The sequence below is a fragment of the Vidua macroura genome, chromosome 11 (assembly GCF_024509145.1).
Source record: "Vidua macroura isolate BioBank_ID:100142 chromosome 11, ASM2450914v1, whole genome shotgun sequence".
Taxonomy (NCBI): domain Eukaryota; kingdom Metazoa; phylum Chordata; class Aves; order Passeriformes; family Viduidae; genus Vidua; species Vidua macroura.
The window spans coordinates 11,987,918-12,010,483 of NC_071581.1; the positions used below are offsets into that span (position 1 = coordinate 11,987,918).

At 39.9% G+C, this 22,566-nt stretch overlaps 1 long non-coding RNA gene across 2 annotated transcripts; it reads right to left on the reverse strand.

Moving 5' to 3' along the window:
• Window positions 1-9,284: 9,284 nt before the first annotated feature.
• LOC128812856 (uncharacterized) lies at window positions 9,285-11,947 on the reverse strand. 2 transcript variants are annotated; one of them, XR_008438853.1, is made up of 3 exons: window positions 11,794-11,944; window positions 11,282-11,434; window positions 9,285-9,439 (listed from the first exon to the last, which is right to left on the reverse strand). It is a non-coding gene; the product is annotated as an uncharacterized LOC128812856 (long non-coding RNA). The 2 variants fall into 2 exon arrangements; XR_008438852.1 differs by having other exon boundaries at window positions 11,282-11,947.
• Between the last annotated feature and the right edge of the window lie 10,619 nt (window positions 11,948-22,566).

Sequence of the window (22,566 nt, forward strand, 5' to 3'; positions counted from 1 at the left end):
ATTTCTATCTTCATCCAACTTCTCAGAGAAATTTGTTCTAATAAACTGTAAATTTTTTTCAGTGAAAAATTTACAAAACTTCGAGATTTCTAAAGACTTCTTCCTATTTCTTCATTAAAGAAGTACAAGTTTATTCAAGTAGCATAGAAACATTCTCCCAGAGTCTTTTTATAAAGAGGTGAATTCACTCACATACAAGGTCCTCCGTCTAGCATTTATCATACCCAGCTAAAACATGGAATTGCTTTGGCATTAACATTAACAGAAAAAAACACTTGTTCAAACCAAATTATCTAATATACATAGCAAGCGTCTACACCAACTAATCAAACAGCTAAACTGAAAGAGTTTTTCCTTACGAAAGGTAACAAAGTAGGTGGTTTTGCAGATGTGACCCGTAAAAATACAGGTCTGCTGGAAAGCCAAATAGTGTTTAAACATTTCAGATACCTTAATGAATCACTGAATACATTATTGATTTCATGCTATGACTACAGTACATAGTAAGATATTATGCCTACAACTGGTTTTGAGTATGAAGACTCAACTTCGTCTAGAAAATCCAGCAATCTTTAGTTTGAACCCCTGTGTGGAAAGATTTTGTATCACAAACAGCTACATCCTCCCACAGCAAGTAGGATATGCATACTGTCTGCTTAGCACATCTAGAAAAGGTTTCCATAACGTAAAATAAGAGCTGTCCTCTGCACTTGTGACAATGTTTACTCAGCACTGCACACTGAGGACAAGGCCCATTGAAATATTCTGGAGATTCACTTTCTGTCATGCATTCAGCTGTTGCTTTTATGTGTGTTACCTCCTAGTGACCAGAGTTTGATAGCCAGCAGCCAGATCCACTGGTCAAGCATTTCCAGGAAGGAAGAAGAAACTAATTACATTGCAGGTACACAATCATGATACTTAAATTTTGGGTATACTTAATATATTACTTCCTTCCTCACTACTGTGCTCATCATTTTCAGTGAAAATACAAAGAAAGTGTTAAAACTTCCACTGGCACATAAACTGTAATCCCCGTATTTATCAGATCTTTTTAATTTGAATGGCTAAACAAGACTTGTAATATTCTCTATCTACATTATGCTTCTCTAAGAAGTTGTCTGCCTACCTCAGCTAAGTAATCTTAAAAGATTTTTTCAATTAAATTCATGTCAAGCACATCTTTTTTAAGTTCCAAATAGCAATAGAAAAAGATACTATTTCCTAATTATTTTTCATTAGTAGATATAAAGGATTAATTTAGCAGTATGCTCTTAAAGGAATGCCTACTTGCTATTTATTAACTCATAAGAATAAAAAAGCATATACTGATGAGTGTTCTCTCAAGCTATCTTTGTGCCTCCATCCTAACGTGCTGTTCTGCTGCTGTCAAACACGCCTGTGTTTCTGTACACTAAGGAGAAGGAACCACGACAATCTGTTCCCTCTTTAAAAACATAATCTGTGTTTGGCTGGCTGAAAGAAAAAACAAGACGTGAATATGCTACAGTACTTGAAAATTCCACTGAACTAAGTTTAAGAACTAAGCTTTTAGAATCCTTAAAGAGTTGTTACTCTCAGATTTGTGTGCATGCTTTTTCAATATCAGTAAAAGGTCTACCACACTGAATTGTTAAATGCCAGATTTCTGCCATTTGCCAGGTGAGGGAGAAAGAAATAGCAAGCCTATAATATGAAATATGATAAAGATCCTGAGATTCTAAGCTTTTGTCTATTTGCCAAACTAAGATGTTTCCTAATTGGTGACATTGTTTGCTGTACATACACACACTTGGTCAGCTCACACTTAATAAATCATTCTCTTAAGACTATACAAAACCCCTCTGCTTAATACATGTTATAAATCTCACAAGAATCCCATTCTGACAAGAGAGAATAAAAGTTCCACACATTCCAGCAAGATATGACAGACAGTAACAAAAGCCTGACCCAGTACCTCGGGAACCAGAAACTGCAGAGCAAAACAAGGAGACGGATGAAAAGCCAGTGCAGGTTCACTGTAGTCTAAAGCTTTATTTTTATAAGTGTCTAATCATTTACTTTCAAATCAGATCTTATCACTTACTTTCAAAGAAAGACTGACCTAGGGTTTTTGTTGTTTATCTAGACATTCCCATTTAAGAATAATTGCTCTCCCTCTGTTTCAAAACTACACCATAACAAGTCTGTCCCAATAGCTCTGTCTGCTCAAAATTCAAAATTGTGCCTACCTCTCATCAATCTGAAGTTCTTATTGTTTAAAACCAATATTATCTTCCTTTTTGACACCACCTTCAGAGCACTATATAAAAACCAGTTTTAAAATTTTTAGCTAAATTCTGTCCTGGTGAGCCTAAATTCATTCTGTTATCAGAAGCTTTCCTTACTTTACTGAAACACCTTACACTATTTCTTACTCATTTCTAGTAGTAATCTTTTTTTCTTATTGTACATTTGGGTGTTTCCTGTAGCTTTTATCAGCTCCCTGCACCCCTTCATAATCCTACAGTATATGTGCTTTACAAAAGCATATAATAAATTACATATAAGTACAGATTTTTTCCCATAGCTTTTTATGGACCCTTCAGCTATTTGCAATGTGGCTCCAAACCTGCCTTGTATATTCAGTGACAGACTTTTACATAACCAAGTTCCTGAGTGTCTGTGCCATTTAATGAGAAGTAATTTCAGAAGAGAAAGAATCACTATGGAAAATTGTAAAGACAGCTTGTTATAAGAATTTCTTCAGCAGGTAAACACTAAAAGCCCAACAACTTTTGAGTTGCCAGTCTTTCATATTTCCTCTGAGAAAAAACATCCTAAAACAAAAATTATTCAACAATTATTCTTAAATACAATAAATGCATGGCTTAAAGGAAAAAAAAAAAAAAAAAAAAAAAAGAAACAAAACCCCACTGTACTTTACAGTCCATGCACTATTAGAGTTATATATTCACAACTTCGGCATCCAATGCAATACTTAATTTTATTTTACTCAAAGCACAGAATTAAATACACACCAAAAAAACAGTTTGCAGAATTAGAAACAATTCACCCACATCAACTAATTATTCTTTCAGGAGTCAGACCTTGAGGCAAGAGAATGCTATCAAGTGTAAAGACAAACATGTTCCTCCAGCTGTTTGACATACTTATTGGACATAATAAACTTGATATGCTGGAGGCTATAATTAATCTTTACTAAGTGAACACTCCTCTTATGATGACTTGCCTACTGAGCTGTCTAATGACACTTAAGGCTTTGATAAGTAAATAAATTAGTTCATTATGGTCAGACAGTCTTCCCTTTTTTTTTGCATGAGATCACAGCTTTCTTTATCTTACTTGTCTCACTCAGTCATCACCAGCTACAATACTCTGGCCCTGAAGATGACAAAAGGACATTCCATTCAAAGCTCCCAACTCTAATTTCTGTATTACTGCCAATACCTTAATTTCTGCTTAAAAAAAACCCAAAAACAAACACAAAACAAAAACAGCAAACAAACAAAACAAACCACCAAAACCAAACTGGCAATCTATAGTGGTAAGGGCTTAATTTTAAAATTACACTGGAAAATAACAATAGTATTTGCTTTTCTGTTGCTAGATCTCATGGCTCACAATAACATGCACAAAAGTAGAGCTGCAGTGCCCTCTTGTGAGCAGTCAAATCCCATTTTTGCAGAAGTAGATTCAAAGATATTATGAGACTTGGAAGAATTTGCACTACAAACTCTTCTGAAGGTGTGGCACTGTATGTATACACTTTATATATACATACACACACCTCCTCCATCCAACTGTTCTGAAACTGATAAAAGAGGCTCATAGAAAAAGCAAAAGACAAGTATTTTCTTTTTTGTTAAGTTCAGTGGAATTTAGGTTATTTCTTTTTTCTTAACTTCCAAATAGGGGAATCCAAAAATCAGTTTCTTCAGAGCCATAATCAAGGGGCACATTTTTATGAAGTGCTACAGGGAAAAAAACCCAGAAAACCCAACAAAACAAAACAAAAAAAAAGGCCCAAACCAACAACAAAAACACAAAAAACCCCCACCAAATCCCCATACACATAGCCACAATTCAAGTAGACTTCCAATTTAGGCATTAAATAACTCAACTGACAAGGACGGGAAGGAAAAGTAATGATTAGAGGAATTAAAAAAAAAAAAACAAAAAAAGTAAAACAGTCAGTGGCAGGAAGAGCAAAAGCAATAAAGCAGCTAAGCAATTAAAACCAGTGTAGCCCAAATGCAATCCTAATTCCTATATGTCTGTGGGGAACCATTAGAAGATGGTGATAAAAGTCTGTACAGGTTTTGCATACCTAGGTAGAAAAAATATTTAAGATCTCATTTTTTGTGAATAACAGAAGTTCACTAAGACAGCAGTTAAGTCTATTACTAAGGTAAATTTTAGTATTCCAAAGCATTACAAAATATAAAATCAGTTACAAATATCTGAAGAGTTACTAAAGTTGAAAGCAGCAACAGAAAACTACACAAGTAACACAGAAACAGTACCCCACCTTGATTCTGTTGCCCAGGAATCATATTAGAATTAATTTTCTAAAAAGTGATGGTGTGTTATCTCCCAGGCAATGTTTTGCTAAGACTCAAATTTCTCATTTCCTTTGCACAGATCTAGTTTACTGTATGCAGTAATCCTCAATCATTGAGCAGACAACCACTAGTTACACGCTTAGGCTGAACATTACTGCTTCAGCAATGTTTCCACAGGTGACAATTACAAAGGCCTTTAACTTGTATTTCACCATATTCTTCCAGCTTGTGACTTGTAAAGAATTATTACAGAAGTGAAGCTGAACAAGAAATTCAAGTCAGAACATTTGCACCTCTTTAAAAGTTCATATTACCATATTAACTTATCACTTGTAAGCAGATGTTAAATATTTGACTTCAGCCCGGAGAGTCAAGGTCCAAAAGAACTTCATTTGTTTAGGCCCAGATTCAAAGAACTAGTTCAACTGAATTTAGGCAGATAGGTCCAAATTACCACAAAACACCAACAGAAAAAGCATCTTTCCTGTGGCTTCCTAAAATCCCTGGCAGACAGGCACATCTCTGTTCTGCCTTCACTCCCTCTTGACAGTGTCAGTCCTGCAGATGGGCAGAACAGGCACAGCCTGTTTTTGTGTGGCTCTTACAGTACTCAGGATTGCCCAAAGCACTTCAGCCAAAAGACTGCTGAACCCCACAGAGTTCACCTCGAATCAGTCGTCAGGAGAAGATACTTTGGGGCACATGCACAAAGAACTTCTTAGGTTTAGAAGTCTTAGAATCAGTATCCTACCACAAACCCTATGGCAGGCACAGCAGTCCCACAGAACCACTCTGGAGAGGCACTGCACAGACCAGCAAGATCCCTTGTGTAGAGGATGCAAGTTAAAATATATGTGCTGCAGTAATCAAGTGCTCAGCTACACCATTTACAGAACTCAGTAACATTAGCAGTTACTCCACCATACCTCAGAAACTCACAAGACAACCTCTTACACATGCTCTATAGTACCGATCAAGTTTACAGTAATAAATTTCTTTTACACAAGTGCTGAACTACAATCTTTCATCTGCATGTATTCAGTTAAAAGCAAAGAGAAGAAAGTTCACTTTAGAAATGATTGGTATTACTGATACCAAAACAAGATTTTTTTTTTTTTCAAATTTGCTGCGTGAGTTTTAGTCTCAGTTAACAATAGAGAATTATAAAAGAATTGAACTCATGAACTCGTTTTCAGTTTCATGATTACTTGGCTATTAGCTCAGTGGAAATTTGAGGTTTACTTATTGAAGACAACACTGACAAGAGAGTCATGGGTTTATAGCTGCACCACAAATTTTGTAAAGCAACAAATTATAACCCACATTTTTCATCAAGCAAAGACTCAACTAGTTAGCTTGGCATATTACATTATTTAGATTTATAAACCAAATTTCTCAATATGTTCAAGACACCAGAGGAGATCCAGATTCCTAGAATGGGTTCAGATATTAGAAAACAAGCTTCAGAAAAGCATGTCCCTGCCAGTCTTGTCTAGATCTGAGTGGCAGCCTTGTCATCCAGCATGTCACCTGGTCCTACCCCATATTCTTGTCACCTGCAAACCTCTCTAAGCAGCTAATAAAGCTGTTCAACAACTGGTCTCAGGACAGATCCCTGGGGTATTTTTTCTGTTACCAGCATTTGTACAGAGTATTAAACAGGCTCCCATGTCTGTTCATCCAGTTTTCCATTTATCTGATTACTTACCCATTCAGAGCATGAAATCCTAACTTGGACAGATGAATACTGCAGGACATGTGATGAAAAGCTTTACAAAAGCTGGGATAAGTGACATCGACTACTGTCCTGTCATCCACAAAGGTAATTTTACCACAGAAGAACACCCCACATCCTGTAACTAGCTCTTTCCTACAGAATAAAGGCATCTTTCATTTTACAGGCAGCTAAAAATTCAGCTTTAAAAGAAAATTAATGTTCCAGCAGCTTCAGAACCAAACCCGTGTCAATGGGAAGGACCACAGGAGGGCAGCAGGACCTTTCTGCACAGAGGAACAACGAGTGGGTTGGGCGCACCGGGCACAGTTATTGCTCGGCGTACTCCGCCTCCCTGTTACACATAAGTACTGAATGAAAACGTAATGTTTTAGGGTTTTATTTCATATGCTTCTCACAGCTGATATATGGATACCCACTTTATGTAAGACAGTATTTCCAGTTCAATTTTCACAGGTGTGTAAATGAACTCCATAGAACAACCAAGGGGATGTTCTACATTTTCCCTCAAGTTTAAGGGATTCCAATGTTGCCTAGTTTTACAGCTAGCTATAGACTGAATGAAAGCAATCCCCAAGCTACAACCTCAAAACGTTTAGTAAAGCTACAGGGACAAGCCCTCAAAGTCTATTGTTTATGGTTTACAATTACTCTCGACTATCTAAATTGTTTTCCTCTAGGAGGATTCCCTCTCTACTACAGTACAAGAATAAGCAACTGACAAATTAATAACTTACTTCCATTTTGTATGTTCAGACTCCCTGAAGAGTTTCTAAACCTCTTTTTTTTTTTTTTTTTTTTTTTTGTCACAGCATATGTTGCAGTTGAGACAGCCACAGCATCAGCATACAATTTCAAAAACCTTCAACCCATACAGAAGGCTTCATGTATCTGCCCTTCTTGTTCTTTAGCCCCACCTTTTATACCCTCACATTCATGCATTGCACCTGTGTGCCCTCTGTTCTCTCTGGTGGTTGGTCAGTGCCCCTGGGCACTCCATGGCTCATTGCTGTCAATGCTGCTCACCTCATGTTTCTACAGCTATAATTGATGTTTTTCTTTCCTGAAAACTCCTCCCTACTAAAACCACTCTGCAGAAAACTGCAATGAAGCCTCAGTGCTAATTATGGAGACCAGAGAGAATCAGGTGATGTGAGCTCCACGTGGTCATCAAAACCTTCAGCTGGGCTTAATTGGCTATTTTCTTCTTATCACAAGAGTCTAGAGGAGGTCCTGTATCACCCTTCTTCTTTGAAAGTGATCTTTACAGACTACACTTTAAACCCCAATTCACAAATCTCAGTACGCCTAGATTCACTAACTGACCTCAGCCTATCCAGATACAAACTTCTGTTCTTTCTAATGACAATGCACAAAACCTTTGCTAAAAGTTTTAGCACTCCTGCCAGCGTTAAAATTGGGCACTGCCAGGAGTTACCCTAAAAATATGCTTTAAAGTTTCTTAATGAAAAATATGGTGTGGTAGAAAAATAACTTTTCAGTAAGCTCAGTTTTAAAATGTTCTCCTTTCATGCCTCCTATTTCATGACAGATTTCAGTACTATCATTAGGGTTTCATCAATTAACAATATATTTGTGGCTGTCATTGTGGTAAGCAGACACAGATGTACGTGTTTGAGGAAATAGCAATGAAAATAGTTTCAGAAACCAGCATTTTGATGCCTTAACTGCAGGTTTACTCAATTTACAACAGTGGTATCCAGCTGCCAGGTAAACTTTTAGGACATAGTAAAAGTAGAACATTCTAGCTGCTTTCCATTTCATAAAGCAGGTTATTTGCACATTTAATTAGCAACCAGATCTTTATTTGTAGTTGTTTATCACATTATGAAAGGTTTACATGCAGAATTCCAGCTTCTTTTTGTGATCCTTATATCCTTGGATGCAATTGTTCTCAAGCACTGGGAAAGAATTAAATTTTGTCCTAATCTAAAAAGATTTGTAATGATATTGTGGTTTACATCTGCCTCTGCTAGGACATGACAGAAACCATCTGCTTCCGGGTACTTCCTTTGCATCTGCAGTGTTTCAGATGTGCAGGTGCACAGCATAGCTGCTCCCTGCAGGAGTTCCAGCATTCGTTCCAGCTCACACAAACGCACAAACTGGCACATGACAGCACAACGAAACAAGCAGAGCTCCCCAATTCAGACCTTATGGGAACATCTGACTTTGAATATATTCACAGGCAAAATGATGTGAGCAGAGCCCCTCACCTTGCAGAGTTGTTAACAGCTCCAGAAGCTACCTGGAGAAAGTGGTGTGTTCCCTGTTCATGCTGCAGGTTATAGAGGCACACACTGAGCAGCCGAACACCTCAGCAAGGGCTTGTTTTGTGTGGCACTGCAGGCCTTCAGCTGCATCCCAGGTCCCTACCAGGCTTTTAGAGCACATCAGCAAAGACAGGGAGAGCTGCTCCAACACAGTGATCTGTGCACTCAGCTACTCTCTGCTTTTCCAAATCACACAGGGTGGCTACTGGAGAAGGATCAAAGCAGTCACTGTGGCAACAGCGGAATCTCAGCAGCACAGTCAGTAAATGAGAACCTGATTGCTCTCTCCAGCTACCTGAAGGTTGCAGTCAGGTGGGGGGAGGTTTCCTTTCCTCAGTAACAAGTGACAGGACAAGAGGAAATGGCCTCAAGTTGTGCTAGACAAGGTTTAGCTCAGAGATAAGGAAAAGTTTGTTAACCAAGAGTGTTGTAAAGGATTGGAACAGGCTGCCCAGGGAAGTGGTGGAGTCACCATTCCTGGAGAGGTTTAAGGCATGCAGATGTGGCACTGAGGAACATGGGCTGGTGGTGGGCTTGGCAGTGCTGGGGCAATGGTTGGACTCAATTATCTTAGAGGTCATTTCCTACCTAAATGATTCAATGGATCATTTGAGCCCTGACCTCAACACCCCTGCAGCAACTTCCATGGATAACCAAAGTACAGGAAAGCACAGCAACTGATTCGCTCTGTTAAGAGTTTTTCTTGCAAAATTTTATTCCATGCTTACAGAAGGATAAAGGATGAGTGTCCTTGTTTTGAGTACAGAGGATCTCTCCCTCTATAGGCTACAATGGGTTACAAGATACATGTGGTAAATCCCAAGGCAGAATAAATCACTGTAGTTCTGTGGGAACCAAGAAAATTAAAAAATGCATGTGCTCTAAATCTGTGGTACATGAGACATCTGAAGAAATATTTTAAAAAAAAAGGACTGGAGGGGCAAAGTATTCTTTCACTCTTACCAAACTCAACATTTCAAAAGAGTGATCAATACACTATGATCAAGACAATATAATTACCTTGTGAAGCAGTGCTGCTGAGAACATAAACATAGTATAAAATGTATAAAACCTGCTAAAATTATGATTGCTTGAAACAACAGTAGGATTTCAGGCTGGTGATGTAAAATATCAGAAGTTTTGATGTAAATAAAAATTAACACTGTGTAAAAGCCAACTCCAAAACTGATGAGACACTGACATGTTTAAGAAAATGAAGCCTAAAGCAAAAATCACCATTTAATTCTGTATATTTATGTAACCTGTTTGTTTTCTAAATTCTAAAAGGATTACTCCAAACATTAAGTGCTTGTGAGTTTCAATGTCCTTTTGAGCAGCAGAATAACCAGTCACATGATCCTATTTTTGGTCATTCATGTGATTTATGATTCTAAGCTTGTGCTCTCAACGTATGACACTGCCATTCACACTACCCAGAGCTGAGAGCACTTCACAGTGCTACACTGGTGTTGATAGCTTTATTAAAGAAGCACTACACTGTTTGGTTAATTCTAATAAAAGGGTGAAGGCCAACTTTTTACCATTGAAGTACGTGCTTATTTTTTTATGGGGGCTAGAGGAGCAGAGAAATAAAGGTTTTGATTAAGAAGCCATTAGGATTAAAAAAAACCAACCAAACAAAAACACAACAGCTATATTTATTTTTTAAAGTTTTTTTTTCAATTGCTAGTAAGAGAAAGGGAAATTAGAAAGAAAGTCTAAAAGGCTGGCTAAAAAGAAGAGAACACAGAAAGTTTAGTATAAATATTAACAAGTCTTCTGAATAGTCTGAGAGGAAGATTGAAGATTTTGTGATGAAGGCATTGAGAGATAGGCAGAAAGATAAAGGTACTATAAAGCTAAAACATTGAAGCAGCTTGCTTAAAGGCTTGTCTTCTAAACTAATGCTAACTACCTTATGCTTGTAGCTACAGAATCTCAGTAGAGAAACTAGTTAGACATTCTGTAATCAATTAATGAATTATAATATATAATTAAGCATATAAGATACACAAAAAATCTGATACTTAATATAATGACAAAATTTGCCTTAAATAATATCCTAACCATAGAAGCAACAGGTTGGAAAAAATCAGAAGTATATCCCTAGTTCCCTGCTTGCAAGGAATGGAACACTTAGGGTGAGATTTCTGATTGCCCCTGTGCCTGTAGTCCTCACAGGCAAAATATCCAAGTGTATATAACTCTGACTGGGAATTTTCTTGTATTCCTGGAATTCTTAATTTAGTCTTTAGGTAAACTCACAAGAGTTACGTAACTGTTCACCTAAAGTGTTTTTTTTTTCTTTTTTTTTTTCCTCCTCTATTTATTTGCCACAGTAGATAAAGCTGTAGGCAAGACCCAAAAAAGTTTCTCACTTCAGCTGTGCTAGAAACTCCCTCCTCAAGCTTTTTGCTCTGCTGTCCTGCTACAGGGAAACGAGTCCTGTAACAGCTTTGTAGCTTGACACTTCAAAAAGAAGTTATTTCAGGTAACATTGAAGTGTCTTTGGCAATGGTTATTTCTAAACTTTGATTTTGAAATCAATACTTCTGGTTTAACGTGCTTCATCTTAATATGTTTGAAAAAATATGTAAAAGAAAAGGCTTATAGTTAACTTTGTTGGAATGTATGTGCCCTGTTAGCGTGTTCAAGAAATGTATTCCAAAGTGGCTTGGTGCGTGTACCTGCGGCTACACTCGTCCTGCCTGGCATCCACCTTTGCCTTTAATAGGCGGGGATTCCCCTTGCTCTCCCCGCAAACCCTCAGCTTTCAATGGAAGACCTGGTGATGCCACCGCTGGGTCAGACCAACTGAGCTGCCAGCCCACGAGTTCTGCCTGGGGAGAGGGAGGGAGACAGAGAGCTTTGGCTAGCGAGCACCATCCCCAGTGCCGGTGTCAAACGCGCCCCCGTGATTTCCTAGAGCGAAGGCGGCATTCCCGCTGCTGGGCGCACTCCTCCGGAGGCACGGCCGGGGCGGCCAGAGCGGCTGCGTGAGCGCCTCGCCAAAACGCGCCGGAGCGCCAAGTTTCCCTTTCCCAGGGAAAACCCCCGCTCCTCCCGCCCCCCGCCGCCGCCCGGGGCCTGCCCCGCATCCCGGCCCGGCCTCCGCCGGAGCCTCCGGAGTAACCGCGCCCGGGATTGGCTTCTCCCGGCGCAGGGGCCATATTGGATGTGCCCAGCCCGCCGCACCCACCGCTTCATCGGCTCCGCGCCGCCCGCCCCCGCCCCGCCAGGGCTGCCCCTCCCGCGGGGGCTGCGGCGGGAGGGCGAAGGTGTCTCGGGAAGGAAACTCGCACGCTCCGGGTCCCCTCTCCGCCCCCCGCGCATCCCCGCCCCGCACACGCCCCTTCCCGCGCCCCGTCCCCGCTCCGCCCGCCTCTTCCTCCCCTCACGCCGCTCCCTCCCTCCCTCGCCGAGCCGCCGTGTCAGCGCGCGGCGGCGGCCCCCACGCGGGCGGCCAATCAGCGCGGGGGTGACAAATATGCAAATGCGCCCCCCAGCCCGTCCCCGCGGGTTCGCTGGGGCCGCTGGGGTCGCGGCGCGGAGCGAGTGAAACTTCGCCCCCCGCCCTGCTCCCCCCCCCGCGCGGGGCCCCTCCCGCGCAGCGCCCGCGGGGAGGAGCGGGGAGAGGCGCGGGGACGGCGCCGAGCACCGCCCGCACCGCCCGCCGGCCTGCGACACCGCACGGTGAGTGCCGCCCTCGCCCGCCGGCTCCCGGGGGGGGGGGGGACACGGGGGGAATCCCCGCGGGGGGGAGGGGAAGCCGTCGCGCCCGCCCGCGGCCGCCCCGGCGCGGAGCTGTCACAGGCGTGGGGCATCGCCGCCTCCTGCCGGGCAGCGGCGGCGGCTCCGTAATGGCGAACCGGGCGGTGAGTACGTGCGGAGGGACGGGCAGGCCACGCTCCAGGTGCCGGAGACACCGGGCGGCCCCACCGGCCCTGCCCGCCCCTGCTGCCGCCGGGGTCGGCGCGACGCGGCCTGCTCGGCACTCGGGCTCTCCCCGCCGCCGCCCCCGCCCGCTTCCGCCCCTCGCCGACACCGCCGGGCGCGGGGCTCCGCGCCGGCCCCTCGCACCTCGCCGGCGGAGGTGGGAGGAGGAAGGGGGGCGGCGGCGAGGCGAGGCTTTTCCCGGGGGCGGCGCGGGTGGAGCGGGCAGGATGGAGGCGGCGGGGGCGCCCAGGGATGCGGGCCCCGCCACCCGCGGCCCCGCTACGGCGCTCAGGGGTGGCCGGGGGTGGGGGCGAAGTTTGAGGGGAGGAATGGGGCCTTCCCGGGGTCGCGAGGGTGGGGGAGAGCCTGAACGTCCTGCCCTCTTACAGGTAAGAAGATGGCAGGGCGAAGGGAAGAGGGCTGGTCTCCTTAGGGAAGTGAGAGGAAAAGGCTGCATGTCCCTCTCCCCCACCGAGGAGGTGGCAGCGGGAGAAAAGGGTTGGGTGGATGAAGGTAGGGAGGGCAGAAATATCCCTGGCCACCTTGTGTCGTTTAGGAAGGGAGTGCGAGGCAGGGAAGGGATGCGGAGCCTCCCAGGCAGAACAGTGGGCATGGCAGACCTGGTTTCTCACCACACTAGATAATAGAGGTGGGTAGAGGGCGGAATTAAAATAATTTCCCAGGGCAAGAGAAGCAGTAAGAAAAAGAGGAGCCGAGTTTGGCAGCCCATTGGCTTGGATTGACCACAGCATGATCCGAGGAGCGGGCGAAAGGAACATGACAGAGGAGGGTTGACGGTGGGTGAGGTGTGTCTGGGAGACATGGAGATGGGCACGCAGTCTGCTGTCCTCCTGGGCTGCAAGATTTCTGGGGTGAGGAGAGCTGCTGGTGCATGGCCACAGGTTCCTACTGCATGGGTGGAGACTTAGAAGGGGATTTGGCTGTCAAAGTGCAGGGTTAGAATTTACAGACTGGCGTTTTCCAGGAAGAGTCTGCAAGCTGACCTCCTCCGGGGATGACAAGGAGAGGATTTTGAGGCCAGCTCGGTACTGTTGGTAGATGGCACTGGGTGGATAGGAGGCATGCATCTTTATTCTAGTGAACTGGAGAAATTGTCACATTTCCCACTGAGGCTTAGCACACCGAAAGGTTAAAACTTCTTCATTTCTTCTTTACACACAAATTTTTGTGAACAGGGATAAAAACCAGCTGGAAAGGATTCTGAATTCTCTCATTTTGACTGGATAACTTTGACGACATGCTTGGTGCACACACTTTTCAGTTTGTAAGAAATGGTTTCTGTCTTCACTGTTGTATCATAAGTGCCTTGAATCTCTAGCAGCTGAGAACTTCTTTCAATTATGAAAACCATTTAACTTCATCAGTGTGAGAAAATACAGCTCGGTCTCCCTCCATCATGTAGAAGAGAGCTGAACCCTTCAGTGTTACAATCCCTGCTCATGGGGGACAGATTAACAATGTGTGTGACAGGATAGGGATTCTAGTTTTCTTGTGTATTTTTTGAGACTTTTAAGAAGTAGCCTTAAAAAGTAACTCTCCTCTCTCAGGAGAACTAGGCTCCTCCTGAAAGCTCACTGCAACTGTTTTAAAACCTGGATCATTTGACACCATCAAGTTCCCAGTTGGCAGGTGTGAGGTAAAAATAATTATTTCACCTTGTTTTACATGTAATCATTTGTGTACAGTTATAAACGTGTTTATAATTCAAGGCAGAATATTAATATTCAGTCATATTTGAGCAAAATCTGGATTTTTATCCTGTCTCTGAATTTTAGTTTGTTGTTGCACAGATCAACTTTTTGTTAGTTTCACAAGGTAAATATTTTAAAATCAATAATTATTCCTATCTTAGACTTTGTGAACTGTTAAGGAAAGAGTAGAAATTAATAGCTTTTGGGTTTAATAGTTTCTACACAGCCTCAGCACCTTATACCTGTAAATAATTATGGCTTTTTCATTCTTCCCACATCTGTCAGATGAGGCTTCCAAAGTGCCATGGACTTCAATGCCCAGATTGGGTAAACCAAAGAGCAAAATTTAATATACATGTTTTTGAATGTTAACCAATTCAGGGATCAGTGTGCCAGGCCCTTTGCCTATACCTCACAGGCTCGTGGAGAAGTTGGTGGGAAGCAAGGTAGGATGTGAACTTAATGTATCGACAGCTCTGTGGTTAAGGGCCATTGTGGACTCTCTTACCTTAAAGTAAATGGGAAGGAGTTTTTTTTCCTTTCCCTGTTAGTGAGTAAGCTGCATCAGTTTGCTTTGCATTTAGAAGATGATAAGGGCAGACACATAAGTAGTTACAGTGCATCTGTGCTGGTTTACTTTGTGCTAACTTGCTTATTTGTATTTAACCAGATTGTTCTATTTATACAACTCTATGCTGCTTTTCATGGTCAAACTCTACTAATTCATGTCACCCAGAGTAAGGCTATCATTTTTACTGGAAAAAGAAGTGGAATTTGAATTCCACTCCTCAAGAATTTTGAGGAGTCTCAGCAACTTCTTATTTCACATGAGCTTCTCCTGCTAAATGGTCCTGAAGATTAGTCCAAGAATTCAGTTATGCTCAAATGTTGATGAAAGCAAGAGTATGGTTTTTAAAAAGTATTCTTAGTGGTGTTGTCTAAAAGATGTATGACATGAACCATTACTGAGAGACTACAGAGACCCCAAACCAGACAATTTTAATTTGATTGCTTTTATGAGTGAGATAAGTTAATGATGCAGGCAGATTAAACCCAAAAGATTGACCTGCTGCTTTAAAATAGTATTTTTTTGAAACTGACGAACCAAGTTCTCACTTGGTTTGTAGGTTAGTTTCAAGGGGTTTTTTTTAATGTATTTGACAATAAAAATATTCTCTATATTTCTGGTATATGTATCCTTCAGACACTTTAAAAGTACAGGTAAGCTGGACAATTATATATTTTATGGGTTCAGATTCCTTACAGTGCATTTTTTTTCTTCTGTATCAGTCTTGTCGACTGAAGTGCCCAAAGTAATTTTCATGCAATGTAGAATGGAGTCAAATGGCTTATCCTATTCATCACTGGATTGCAGTATATTCTCTTTGTTTCCACCATTATATATGAACTGAATTCTTAGTAATGCTTGGTACTTGTGTTTATAAATCATCCAGCTTGAAACATATCTGTGTTTAACCAAGGTCTGGTAGCCCATCACACCTAGATTCTTTCCTAACCCTAATTTTATCAATACTTTATATTCTTCCATCGACCTATCTAGAGTTGTCCTTTTAATGGTCTTGGCTCTATCAAACTATGGAGCTGTGAGCTTAATGAAGATTTTGAAATCTCACACTTACTTGGGCTCCCATTCTATTTCCCAGTACTCTTCCTGTAGTCAGAAGTGGAGCCTCAGGAACGTGGGGTATCCGAGTACACGGGAATGGGTGATGGAGAAACCAGCTGTTTATTTAATCAAACCTTCAAGAATTGATAGTTAACATGATTATATTGTTGAAGTATTCTCTTTGTCCTTCAGCAAAAGAAATTGTCCTGCTAAAAAATGATTCTTTTGCTGATGAAACAGCAACTGAAAAGTATTTGCAGCTTTTGCTTTGGCTAAAGGAGCAGCAAGATTCCCATATTTAATCTGATCAGTTCATAAATGTGAGAGTGAGCTGAACATACAACTTTCTTATTTACAGTAGTGCAGAGAGGAGAGATTGCTTTTAAGCAGTATTTTTTTTCCTACAGGTGTTACAAGAGAAAAGCCTAATGTGGTTTACAGTGACTGTTTTTGAGTAACTGCAGTGTTGAAAACTTGCAGAAGACCAATTCTAAATATTTTTTAACAGTGTGGGTAATGAAGATTTATCTTAACTTCAGAAACACAAAGACCTTAGGAGTACTTTCAGAATGTGTATGTAATAGAATTCAGACGTATAATCTGCTACCTGTTAGAGTGAGCTCTAGTGATGGAGTAAAAGAATACTTTTGGAAGCACCTTGGATCCAAGCTCCACTTTCAGTGCTGACTTTACATTACGTTCACTTTCTAAGCTGTGAGAAAAATGTTACAAGGTAGGAAGCATTTTTTTAAAAGTCAGAATTCAGCAGAAATTCATTGGTAAGATATGGCATCTGTCAGTGAGCAGATGTGTTGCAGTGTTCAACTTCATTCGTGCAGATTATCCAGGTGCTGCCAAATATTAATGTCTTTAGGCTGGCAGTGTACATGCATCTTTCTCTTTGTAAGTGATATATTTTTGTTTTAGTCTTAAATAAAGAGTTAGAATTTGCAGGAAGATGGAAAAATGTTCCAATCCTTTTTCTGGAGACAAATAGTAATTTTGACTTTGTTCTTTATCTGAGTCATATTAGAAAATGTAACTCTGGTTACCAAATTGTTTCCATCTGCAGTGTTTTCTTGGGCACTTTCCTTGTACCGCGTGAGCAGTATTAAAAGGTTTGTTCACTCTTTTATTCTGGTCACTAAAATTCAGAAATTCCTCCAAAATCTGTTCTGTAAATGGCTTTTGAAGAGAAATGGTTTTATTATATTTGATACTTAACACCCTAGTGAAGAAACTTTCAAACTTCAGAAGGACTTCATTTGTGTAATGCCATGAAAGTCTGCCCATCTGATATGTTATCAGAAATCTGACAATTCAATACAATAAATCTGTGTTTTCAATTACCCTGTAGTAAAGCTACTGTAGTTATGGCTTCCACCTACATGAAAACTAGTATTACACAGGTAAGACAACGGGCTTGAGTCCTTGTAATATGATGTTGTTCGTTTCAGCATGTAGTTCTTTAAAGTATTTTTTTGTTGTTTTTCAAAAGCTAAACCTAAATTTAGGTTTAAGAGACAGGTTTTTAGATAAGTTTGTAAGAATTAATTCATAAATACTCTTGATAAAGAGATGTGCATTGTCCCATTTAACTGGGGAAGTTTTCTTAAAGTCCATTTTGACTGTCAGACGCTTGTGACACAGTATTGATGTCACAGTAAAAGTTGTCTGGAGTCTCTGTCTGTTGGAGGTGAATTCAGGAACATGTCCTGACTATGCTGGAAACCATGAGACAAGATGAGAAATGATGTTTTGCTTGAGTTACTAGTTTTAATTGATTTCCTAATTTAAGAACAGTGTACTGAACAAATTGTGAACACAAGAGTGTCTTGCTTAACATGTATCTGGGAGGAACTCTTTAAGGAAACTTTCATATCAAATCTCCTTAGAAATACTTAAAAAAAAACCCAAACAAAAAAACAAAACAACAGAAAACTTGTGTGCAACCTCCCTCTGCATGGGGCAGACCTGTGATACAGATGAAACTCCTTACACCAGTAAATGGAGGATGTCTGAACCTAATTTGTTTAGTAAAGTACTGGCATATCCTAATCTGGCGGTGTCAAGACTTGAAATAGTGCTTTTTTTTTTCCCAATGCAGATTTCTGACAATGTCAATCCTTCACAGCTGTCTGTACTCATCAGTCAGGATCCATAGGCATCTATAAAACAGGCACAATCCTTTGCATTGTTCTAGTTGGCACTTCCAGGTTATAAACTTGCAGTAGTTCACAGAGATGCTTATCAGGATAGAACATGAGAATTATTGGAAGATACTGTATTATCAGATTGTGAATTGAAAGAGGGCTGTGCTCTGAAGTCTTTTATCTCTTATGTTTTGTAATGAAATCTTGGTTTAGGCCACATGTGAAAATAAAAAGGTTTTTTTCTGATTTTTAATGCAAATGTTTCTTTAAATCTTAAAATGGCCTAAATGTTCCTGAGGAAAAATACTAGAATTCAGAAACATATTTTGTAGGTCTGATTTAAGGTGTAACGCTGAAATTGATAACAAAACAATGGAAAGCCTATAATGTTTACATCTGAAATCTCAGCGGCACCAGAGGATTTTCTTTTTCAACTTACAAAGAAGTTTGTGTAATTTGCTGGTGATCAGAAGCAAACTATAAATACATTATACTGAGTATGTTACTCTCTTTTGACAACTAAACTTCCAAAAGAGACATTTGTATTTTGTACAGATACACTAAAAGGAAAAAAAAAGTTGGGTGTAGTGGAATTCAAACCTGAAGAACAAAACATGGCAAGTTTTTGTTATTGGTATTAGAAAGAAAGTGACTAGAAGGAAATCACTGTAGTCCTGAAATTTATGAAAATCTCCACAGGTACACTTCGGAAAAACAAAATTGCAATATAGTATGAGCAGTACTGGCTACTAATATGCTGGTGGCCAAACACATTAACTTCTTAACAGCTATTTTCACTAAAATAAACTGACTTGTGGATAAACTTTGTTCTTTGCAGTAAAGTATTCCAAATTCCTGGTATCTTTCTAGATTTCTAGCAGCAAATTAACATGTTGTCATTCTCTGTATTATTATTGTCCCTTTATTGCAATTAATGTCCACAAGATATAAATGAGAAAATAGAAGGTATATATACACTTCTGCCATTTTCATGCAAAGTCTAATGGGTTTGTTAAACAAACAAGAGGAAGGGTTAAAACTAAATTGGGAGACTATATGCTGAAGCAGCAGATGCACACCTACATGTTTTGTTCTGCAGGTGTGCTTTGAGGGCAATAACCTTTGGCAGAAAGGTGAAGAAGATAGTTGAAAATAATAATGTCTTCAGCTGGTGCTGTTAAATTTTCTAAAGGTATTTGCCAGGACTGAAGAGATAAAAGCACACAAGGATGTTGTGCAAAACTAAACTGTTTTATTAAAATTTACATAATGTTTTAAAAACCAGAAATTTGTGTAGCTATTCTCAACTAATTGAAATGAATTGTTTGTTTCCTGTTAGAAAATGTGTATAAAAATCTGTGGTTGAGAGTCCAAAATAAGAATCACAGACTCACCAACTTGGGCAGGTTGGAGAGGAGCTCAGTGGGATCACTGGGTCCAACCTCCCTGCTCAAGCAGAATTACCCAGAGCACAGGGCACAGGGTTGTGTGCAGACAGTTCTGGAATGTCCCCAGGGAGGGACACTCCGCAGCCTCTGGCCAGGCTGTTCCGTGCTCGGGCCCTGCACAGCAAAGAACTCCTTGCTCGTGTCCAGGTGCAACTTCTGGGCATCATTCCTGCCCCTTCCTCTTGGCCCATTGCTGGGCACCAGGAGCAGAGCCTGGTCCATCCTCTTGACACCTCTTGCAGATATTTAGAGAAATAGCCAAAGTATTATTTTTTTTTTTAGTAAGAGTAATGCTTAACATTTAGTAAGAGGATTTTTTTTAACATACCACACTTAACAGATACATATATATGTATATAGGTGTATTTAAAAGTCCACACGCAATATAGCTTATGTGAGAATCTGTGGAGATAGATCCCATTTTGGAGCTTATAAAAGCTCTACATTCCTTTTGTATAGATTTCTCTTTGGCACTTCATATAATCATTAGTGAATCTTCTGTTATCAGAAGTATTTTCTGTATTTCACATTTAGATTAATGTATTGCAGACCTGTTGAATGTGTATCTAGTTACATATGATTTTTTTTCTTCCTTCCAGTGTAGGATTTTTCAAACTTTTAAGTACTCCAAAATTGTCTCCATATTGGAAGCTGTTCAAGCAAGTGGACACTGTTCTAAAGAGTAAGAAATATCTTTTTTTTCTCTTTATCCTGAGGATTCAAGAACAATCCAGTTGAGGAAGGATATACAGCTGTTTTAGTCAAGTATTTAAAATTCTTATATGGTAGTTACAGGTGAATTAGATTTCTTTTTTTTACTGTTGAACTCTTACAGATAGAATAAAATACTTGATTGCAAGTTTTCAGGGTTTTTTTTTTTAATAATAAATTTTTGAATGTCTCTATTCAGTTGGTGTATATATTGTAAAATCTTAATGCTTTAACTTTATTTAGCCAGCAAAGAGTTTTTAAATAAGCAGAGATTGAGAACAAAACAAACAAACAAAAAAAAAAAAAAGATTAAAATGTTGCATAGGACCTGACAGTTAGATAGTTTCAAACTCCTTTCTAATTTCTGAATGTGAAGAGGATTGTGCATGACAGAAGCTCTGTTTGTATGATGGGATTTCCAGTACAGAAAAAGGGAACATCTAGAGCAAGTTTTCTGTCTGTTTTGATACAAAATTAATATCAGCTCACATAAATGGTAAACAAAGATAAAGGTATTTTAGCAACTTTCCCCTAGGTATATGTTGGGTACATGCTTTTCTCATATGAATTTTAGAAAAATACTTCTCTGCATTAAGTGTCCCTATCATGGCAGAGCAGAGATATTTTATTTAGCAACCTTGGAAAAAGTCTTGGGAAATTGATGAATAATAGGGAGAGGATAAATGTAGCAATTTAATACCAAATTAGTACCAGATAATTTTTTTTTCTGGAACACTGTAGTATTTGGTAGCTGCTATAACCAATTTATATCTTCCACATACTTTACAGCATTGTTTCAAAGATGCAGGGAGAGGAAATAATTGTGTTAAAATCTGCTTCTCAATGCAGTATTATATGTCATGTTATCTTTTAACAAAGTTTAAAGTTTGATATGCAGTAATAGTTCTGCAAAAGCAATAAAGATTTTGACATCACAAAACTGTATTTAGGAAGAGAGGAATCATTGTATTGGAATTGGAGGATGTTTGGTGCCTTGGACAAAATAATCATGTTTTTTGATATAGAAAAACACTGGTGTAGAATATCAGTTCATATGCAAACTTTGTTTGTCTTTCAGTGTTAGAGGGCAGTTTTGTGTGCTTTGAGGCTTTTACACAGTGGCCCTAGAACCCCCAGACACACATTTTCCCTTAAACTTTGTAATGTTTTGAAGCCTCTTTCAGATTAAAAGAGAACCTCTTGAAACTGAGCTCCTCTACCTACTTGCCAAGGCAAGGAACAGGATAAAACTGTCATGCAGGTATTCTCTCCCCAAAAGGCACTGTCAGTTCCCATTGAAGTCCACTGTCAGAGTGGAACAGTTCAGTGCTGTTAAAAGACATGTACAGGGCTTCTCAGATTGACAGGTTTAAAACCTAACCTCAAAACTCTTCTTTTTGCTGTTGTTGGTTTGGAGTACTTGTATCCTGTCTTAAAGTTAGCCTAAACTTTTTGGTATTGTGGCACAAACTACCCTTCATCTTAAGGGGTTTGTAGACTTGGGTTATTTTTGGTAGTCCTACAAAATGAATATGTATCTATTTACCAGACACTTACAAAGTGATATCTACTAGTGATTGTGTATTAATTCTGGTGTTCTTGGTTTTATGTTATCTAGTGAGTTCTTGAGTTTCAGGTATTGTATTTGAATGTACACTCCTGAACTTGGTTACTGTATGACTTGTTTGACATGCTTCATTTTCAGGTCTCTGATGATGAGGTAGCCATCTGGATTTAAAACACAGCTCTGAGCTTTTCAATTCTTCATTAAAGAGATGTGTTCTATATTCATGGGTAAGAATATTTTTTATTTTTACTTGGGCCATTTTCTTAATTATCTTGTAATATATTTTTAATTTAGAAGATTTCAGCAACTTAGTTTTGTCTTAAAGGTTTATCAGGAACTTTTACAGTATAGGGTTCATTAGGTGCCTGTGCTAGCTCTTAATTTTGACCCAAGCTAATAACTAAACTTTGGAATTCATATGTCTAACGATTAATGCTCTAATTAAATCACTAATTCCTATTATTACAGACAGAGAAACAGTGGTATATAGGTAAAGATTTTATAAATTGGTCTGTGATTTGAGAGTCATTTTCTGATATATATACAGTTCTGTGGGCTTTAACTCTGCATCTTGCCATACATCTTTTGAATTTGGAGTTTTGGAAAGAAAGTGATTCTAACTTTGGAATGCAACCAAAGCAAAGAGTCTGAATTTTGTGCAATCAAAACAAACAACACTTCTTCTCAATAACATAAACCTTACTTAATCTGAAGAAACTTTGTGGTATTACACACACCTGCACTTCAAAACAATAGGGGAAAAAACCCAAAAAAGACTCTCTAGAAAATACGATTTTTTCAAAAAGCTGCTGGTAGGT